Here is an 8,667-nt window from a genome sequence, read left to right on the forward strand (position 1 = left end):
TGTTAAGAACCGCCGTCGCGGTATCCGCGCCGGGACAGCACCGCCCGGGCCGTGGGTCGAGCGGCACAGCAGCCCTGGGCAGCTCGGACAGCCTTGTGATCCTCCGCCTCATCCCCTGAAGCGAGTCTGCTGCCGTGAAGGTAGAGCGAGCAGACGCCATGGGGAGCAGCCTGGACTTTTCGCTTTTTCCTGAGACTCTGCTGTGTGGTTTTCCCTCCTTCGGCACCTCACTACATACCAAGATAAAAGAAGAACTGGAAGGGAGCCTTGTCCAAAGTTAACACGTCAAATCCCGGCAGCCTGTGGGGCCGTGCAGTGATGAGAGTTGTACCTGTTCTGAGTATAGAAACACAATGTTGCAAAAAAAAAAAAAAAAAAAAAAAAAAAAAAAAAAAGGAAAAGTTGTCAAAATCATACCTTTCTGCAGTGCAGAACTTCTTCTGTCTTGAAAGTGATTGCTCTAAGCTTGAGACCCTTTCTGGAGAAATTTGCTCGGTGCAGTGTAATTAATTTTGCTTGTTGAAGTGTAATTAAGATTTTTTTTTTTTGTATCTAAGAATTTTTGTTGTTGTTGTGGTAATAGCAGACATGCTTCTGCATTATTCCTGTCTTGTTTTGTTGTGGGAGCTCTGACATAGCTCATGAGCTAGTAATGAGTTGTCAAGGAAAAAAAAATCCAAGACACAGTTCTGATAATTTATAAAAATGTTCACTAGGTAATTTTTGAGGAATAGAAAAATTTTCTTTTCAATAGGAATGTAGAAAGCAGGTAGATATTCTCTCTTTCATTAATTGTAATTTATTTGTTTTTAAAATACTCTGATTTTTTCTTTTCAGCAAGTTCCAGTACACCACAATTTGCTGAAGAGAATAAAATATAAACTCTCAGAGAACCTCCTTTTATTAAAAAAAAAAAAATAAATAGCCCTACAAAAAAGCTCTACATACTTTTTAAACCTTAGTCTTCCTATTTTTAAGAGGAACATTAATTCCGTAACTGCAAAGCGTGTCTCTCAGTACATATTTGCAGATATGTAGAAAGAAACATTTCTAAGGAGTCAACTATCACTGCTGCTTTCACACACAGGAACTCTAAAAACAGACTCATGAGAGTCATAAGAGATGCATAGTCATGGAAAATCCAAACAGAATCTTGTGTCACAGACTGACGTGCCCAGGCATGATTTCTAGGCCAAAGGAAAGAAGGTGAGAAGAGAGTGTAGTGGCTGAGAACCTGCTTGTGTGCTGCAGCCCCAGTGACAGGAAATTGCCATCTGTCCCCTTTAGTCATTTACTTAAACTAAAGTGACACAGAAATATACATTCTCAGACCTTTATCTTAGAACTGTCACAGGCATTTGTGTATCCATTGCAGGTTAATAATATCTGTCGTAAGGTATTAGATGTTGTGAAAGTTTAGTAGGTCTAAATACATTTGCAGCTCTAGCACAGAGACTTTCTGGTTAAGACCTTAGTGGTGGTTAGGAACTTAATACTTGAGTTACTTGCTGAAATACCATGGCATGTGCATGTAGAAGTTCATTTGGTCATTACGGTGATTGGTTCTGGCCACACAAATCTGGTAATTTATAAGCCATTAATCAGAATATCTGTAGGTTGACACAAGACTCAGGAAGCTGAAGTCCAAATACCTGTCAATATCATTACAGGCTATGCAGGCAATGAGGCACTTTCTACTTGGGATGTTACTGACTTATAATACCATAATTTTGCAACTGGGATGGACCTGGGCTCTTATTTGACCTTCAAGGCTTGTGACTTCTTAGAGGTTAAGGATGCCTCTGAATATAAACGTGTTACTATTAAAGGTCTCTCCAAGTCCTTAAGGGAGAACTAGCTTGAGTCAAGTTTGACACCTTCGTTAAACATTGCTGTTGTTTGACATGCACAGTATTCCTGGCAGCAGAGCTGGGTACTGCTCGAAGGGCCCTGGCTGGAATCTGCTGGGTTAAATTCAGCCCCAGAAGGTGGGGAGCTCAGCATGTGGACGAGAGGCAGAAAAGCAGAGCTGGAGGGAGAGAGGCGTCACACCTATGCTTAAAAGAGGTGCTAGAGCCCACTTTGGCACTGAGTACTGTAAGGGGTGTGAGTCACATATATAGACTAAGGTGGGAGAAGTGAGACAGAGCACCAGATGGGCAGCTGTGGGAGCCGCAGTGGGTGTGAAGGGACACTGGGTGCTGGTTTAGTCTGAGGAAATGATTTTTATTTAGACCGGAGAAGCACTTTTCATGGGAGGTATTGCCAGTAATTTGGATTCCTCTGTACAATGATTCTTCTGTAATATGGAAACAAGGATGTTCAAGATTAACATATTCAACTGTTACACAATGTGACGAATGTATATAACATAAAAATATACTTTGCTGTTTGTTATATATTTTTATATAGAAACATATTTGTTAAGCAATGTTAATCTTTTCCATAAGATGAATACACAGTATTGTAGTGCATTTAAGAAGCAATTTTTTTGTTCAGTGAAATAAAAAACCAAATGTCTAATAGTGAAATGCAAATTTTAACTGGTAAACGAGTTATGAGTTAATCAGAAGAAAACTATGACACTGCATTTCCTTGCTTGTCTATAGCAGCTGAAAGAAGGTTGCTGATTATCAGATAAGATTAATTGTTGCAGCCATCGTATATCATAACATGTTCCAAGATGATTTTTATATCTATTTTGATATGCACAGGTAATCTACTACAACTGGCAGGAATAAGTTAACAAACTGATTTTTAAACACAAGTGCCTGTTCTTGAATGATTTTGTTATATAATTTTTACAGGACCAAAACCCACTATCTGATTATTTATGATTTTGAATGAATGGTACATGGACTAATATATATATATATATACACACATATATTCTATTTAACATGAATATTATTAAGAATTAAGCATTTCCATTAGTTTACTTCCATTTGTTTCTAGACTTGTAAATACAATATTTCATGCAAGGTGGAGGTGAAAGTGCCAATTCCTTGTGATAGAAAGCCAATACCTTTGACAGAGGAGATGGATAAAAACAAATCATATCAATGTGTTCAACAGTACTTCTCATCTCAGAATAGGAAATAGTTTTTAAGACCTTTAAACCTGTAAGACTTCTTGTAATGCAAAAAATATGATGAACCAAAGACCCAGTAGTTCCTCTATTCTCTCTCCTTTTCTTGGCTGCCTTTTCCTATGAGCTCAGCTATGATGGAAAATTATATTTCTCCATCTGTTTTGGCTGATATTTGAAATTTCAGGTCAAAAGCTGGGAGTGAGGAAGAGACAGATCCAATTATGAGCTTTTATTTCCATTAAAAGCCAGACTGAGTCACCCAATTGCCAAGCCATCAGGGAATCTTTGTATACCAGTGCTCTCACCAGTGAAGGTAGTGGTGTACCCAGTGTCTGCTGCTGATGGTTTTCCAAAATGCTGCTGGCTTAGGTATCATCTCCTTTCTGGGGCAACTTGGAAGTTCCCACCATTCAAGGACCTCAGGCTGCTCTGACCTACGCATGTTCTGCGCCAGCAGGGGCAGTAGCCGTGAGCATTTAACATTCAAGAGCAGCCGGAAGAGGTTGCATTGAGAGTGATTCTATGGACGTGTGGCATCACTAGCTGTGGCTAGAATACAGAAGCACGGCTGGGAGTGGGACCTGGACCCAGCAAAGCCCTTCTTCCTCTACTTCTCCACTTGCTTTTGAAGTTTACATTCGCTGTAACACAGAACCCCAGGTCTCACAAGAGGGACAGAGAGGGGTCACAAATAGACCACAGGTGAGTGGCTCACTTACTGACAGGGAAGATATGCACGTTGGAAACCATTCCACTAGAGGAAGGCATTGGATGAGTTTCCCGTTTTCTGCCTGCTGTAGTTGCTTGGTGTTCTATCAGTATCATTGCTTTGTCCCTTGGCTCTGTCTTCTCTATAAAAATAGTAGGTAATTTTCCTGGACTCAAATCAAGGAAGGCACCAATGACATTTAACCTGAGGCTACAGTTTGTAGAAGGGCCTCAGGTCTTCGGTATTTCCCATTGCCTAATTCAGGTGCAGCCCTGCTCAGAGTTGCAGATTCATGGAAGGCAGCTGACTGTTTGCATAGAGGGTAGTGTAGGCAAGTGCTCCAGCTGGTTTGAAAAATCCCTTCTAGGAGCGGAGGAACAGGCATGGCCATGCCTCGGTCCTTTTAAGGGTCTGATCTCAAGTAACCTGACAAAGATCACATAAGAAAGCAGGTAGCTTGCTAAATCACACTGCTCTTGAGTCAGCTTTGCACCTGAAAATCACTTCCAGCTGCTGCTGTTAAAAAACCTGAATCCTTCACAAAGGATTGCACTGGTAGCATTGCACCCCCCATTATTTTGTTCAGAATTAAATTGCTGTCTGCATACTGAAATTAATGGTGAGCTCTCTGTAAACTTCCAATTTCATTACTCTTCTTTAAGTGGGATACAGTTTGCTTAATGTCCCATACCACAGACCTACTCTGCTAGGGCTTGGGTAGATAACTTTGCATTAAAGAGAAGTGAACAAAGAATCAATGTGTTTACTGCAAAACCATTTAAAAATTATTAAAAGGATTACTGAAATAATACATGATGACTCTAGAAAGCCACCATGATGGTTGAAACCCTGTCTTCCTGCACACTGTATCGTATCTTCATCCTGCATAGCCCTTGACCTAAAAGCAAAGGGTCTATGGGTATCTTTCATCTGGCTGCTGTAGCAGAGAGAAGCTGCATGCAAACTCTGTCTTGTCAGGTTAGCTTTAGTGAAAAGTGCTTAAGTACCTCTGCACAGCTTGTTTTGACTCATCCTAAGATGAATCAGGACCTCACAGCATAGGATGCTATTCAGACATGAGACCACACATCTATGCAGCTGCAACCTCCATTGATTCAAATTAAAGTCTAGAGTTCTTTGTTTCTTTTGTTATCAAGAAAACACTGATACAGAACCATTTCTGCAAAAAATTCACAGGAAAAGATTTGTTGTTCCATAAAACTGTCAGTAGTTTAACTTAAAGAGGGATGCATTCTGTGCTGTAAATATTCAGAACTGCTCTCTAGTGATAGTGATTATTTGCTGTTATTTTGTTGTGCAGAATGGTTCAGTAGTGCTAGTTTCCTCCATGGACCTGCCACCTGAAAGTTTAACTATTAAACTGGCAGTGAAATAGAAGGCCAGGTATCTTCTTACAGTTGAATGGTTTTCCTTCCTGATTTCCTGTCTAAAAACAGGACAACCACTTCCCTTAATAATTTAAAAATTTCTTTTGAGACCAAACATGGAAAATAAAAATTTGAAAAATAGGCTCTTACCTGGAAATTAGTATCATAAATACTATAACAGAAGTCTCAATATGACCCCAGTGATGTGCTACCCAGGGAATTCTGTAAGACTGTTTACAGTTAGGGATAAAATCTATTCCTGAAATATTCTCCAATGGAGAAACAAAATCAACAGATGGACAGGCATGACAGAAAAAAGAAAGTCCCATATTTGTTAATTTTTTTGTGCAGTAGTCCTGGGAAAGACTGCCATAAACACTCCTAACTCATTTCATTTCTTTGCCCTGTATTCTTTGATCTGATATGATTGTTCCTAGATTATAAAGCCAGAGGGACCATTAGATCATCTGGTTTGACCTCACGTGTGTTGCAGGCCATTAAAATTGTATTCATTACCCTTGTATTGATTCTAAAGGCTTCTGCTTGGCTAAAGCTTGTGTTCCAGAGAAGCATGTGGTATTGATCTGAAGACAGCAAAAGACCGTGAATCCATCATTTCCACTATTATTAGTTTAAATATTATCCCATTGTCCCTATTAATTTTTTTCCTTATTTCTAATTGGATTTTGTCTGTCTAAAGTTTCAGGCCATTAGTTCCTGTTATGCTTTCCTACCTTAAACTGCAAGGTCTTTCAAGTATTGCTTTTTCCTGTGGTAATAATAAGCAGGTCACCTCTTGCTCGTTTTAACAGACTTCACTTCTCACTAATAGCTATTTTTTATTTTTATGGAGCAGATCATCTTGAGTGCCATCATACAGCACATACAGGACAACCAGGGGGTCAGGCCCAGGCAGCACGGGTATATGAAAGACAGGTCCTGTTTAACCAACCTGATCTCAATCTATGACAAATTAACTGGCAAAGTGGGTGAGGGGAAGGTTGTTGATTTTGTCTACCTGGACTTTAGTAAAGCACCTGACACCATTTCCCACAACATTCTCCTGGAGAATATGGCTTTCCAGTGCTTGGACAGGTGCACTGTTTGCTGGGTAAAAAACTGTCTGGATGGCCAAACTCAGGTAGTGGTGCTGAATAGAGATACATCCAGCTGGTGGCTGGTCACTGGTAGCATTTCCCAGGGCTCACTGTTGGGATTGGTCCAGTTTAATATTTTTATTGATGATCTGGATGCCGGGATCAAGTGCACTCTCAGGAAGTTGGCAGATAACAGCTGGGCCGGAGCATTGATCTGCTGGAGGGTAGGAAGGCTCTGCAGAGGGGCCTGGACAGGCTGGATCAATGGGCTGAGGCCAACTGGATGAAGTTCAACAAGGTGAAGTGCCAGGTCTTGCCCTTGGGTCACAACAACCCCATGCAGCACTACAGGCTGGGGGCAGAGTGGGTGGAAAGTGGCCTGGTAGAAAAGGACCTGGGGGTGCTGATTGGCAGTAGCTGAACATGAGCCAGCGAGTGCCCAGGTGGCCAAGAAGGCCAATGGCATCCTGGCTTGGATCAGCAATAGTGTGGCCAGCAGGACCAGGGCAAGGATTGTTCCCCTGTACTGGGTACTGGTGAGGCCACACCTTGAGTCCTGTGTCCAGTTCTGGGCCCCTCACTACAAGAAAGGTATTGAGGTGCTGGAGCATGTCCAGAGAACAGCAAATAAGCTGGTCAAGGATCTGGAGCACAAGTCATATGAGGACTGGCTGAGGGAGCTGGGGTTGTTAATCCTGGACAAAGAAGGCTCAGGGGAAATCTTTATCATTCTTCTCATAAAGCAGTCCTTATCTCCTATGTGACAACCCCCCTCACCTGCAAATTTTATCAGTTTTAAGTTTTTGTCTTTGTTTAAAGTTTGCAACTGCTGAGAAGATACCACCACAGCTGTCCTTTCACAGTATGTTTTAAAGGGTTGCTGCTTTGCCAAGTTACCATGCATCAGCAAAACTGTCACTGGACTCACTGCCTGCCAAGTGGCTATGGAAAGGAGAGGAGTTCCCACTGGTCCCTCAGGTTATATATGTGCCATGCTTAAACAAAACTGCCTGGCTGGTGCCAGCTCCTATAAAGCAGGGCTAACAAAAGAGATAAAGAAAACCACTTAACAAAAAAAAGGGGAAAATCTCTGCTGCCAGTAGGACTAAAGAAGCTCTTAGACATTGATAAGGAATTAATAAGATCCAAACTTGAAGTTAAAGAGCACCTTCAGCAGATTTCAGCCTCTAAAGTAGAAGGACAGCATCTTGTGATCACCAAACATCCATTGCAGCCATCAGAAGTCAGCTCTTCTGCAGAAGAAGACATGGGGTTTTCACCTGAGCAGTTCCTGCTGCCTGGGAAGATGCGAGGCTGCAGCCAGGGCTGAAACTGGGTTACCTACCCTATCACCTCCAGTTACTGTCAATAGCAAGCTCTAAACTTGATACAAACATATTTGCATGGCCAGTACAGCACAATGCATTTGCTCTGCGGGGTGGGAGCGAGAATACACCCTTTAGGTGTTTGGGGCTGTCAGTGCCAACTTACAGGTCCCTGACTCTCAGAGTGGAAGTTGAAACCCGGTCCTAGTCACATTCAGCATTTGCAGAGGCAGATGCCACACTGAAATGTAAACCCACATGCAAAATGGGAAGCCCTTTTCACCCAGACAGCAGTAGATAATGACAAGACTGAGCCCTGACTTTATGGAAGTCTCTGTCCTATGTCATAGAGCCTGGTGCAGCAGTCTTCAGAGCATCCGAACTTTGGGGTGAAGCCTTGAACTCAAAGCGTACATTGCACAGACGCTCTGGTGACTGCGTGTCACATTATCTAGAGATTTTGGTTTCAGAAGTGTATTGTCTGGATGTTGAACCTGAGCTGGTGCCACCTGACCCTGCAGTCATGCTAATAAGCCCTCAGGCTAATAAACCGTCCTCACTTCCATCATGGGTGAATTAGTATTTGGAACTGCTATTGCTTATGTCACTTTGCTTTTTTCCATGCCCCTACTCTTCCCCTTTACCCCAAGGCCATTAGCCAGTTTGCTTGGAGCTGCCCTAGACCTCTTGTTTTATATGCAATGATATCTCTATTGTTTTTCAATATTTTATTTCTTAGAGTTCTGAGCAAAGAGCGCTCCATGGTTCTCCAGGGGACTAATTGCAATCTGGCAGAGCAGCCGTGTTTACTAGCTGAACTACTTCCACACAAAAGCATTGTTTCCAGGCTATGGAGTGGAGCAATACAAATACACTCCTGCAGGGCTGTCCCTGGAGTAATAAACTAGCACTAAGCTGCTTCTGCACAGAGCCATATGATGTGTCTCCAGCTGTGGTGAGGTCAGTCTGGAAGCCAGATAAATTGCCAATAAGAAACAGAGCAGAGCTGACTATATATCTGAAGTCCTATACAACTGTTTTTTTAAAAATAGTGACA

The sequence above is a fragment of the Corvus brachyrhynchos genome, unplaced genomic scaffold (genome assembly GCF_000691975.1).
Source record: "Corvus brachyrhynchos isolate BGI_N302 unplaced genomic scaffold, ASM69197v1 scaffold32, whole genome shotgun sequence".
Classification (NCBI taxonomy): Eukaryota; Metazoa; Chordata; class Aves; order Passeriformes; family Corvidae; genus Corvus; species Corvus brachyrhynchos.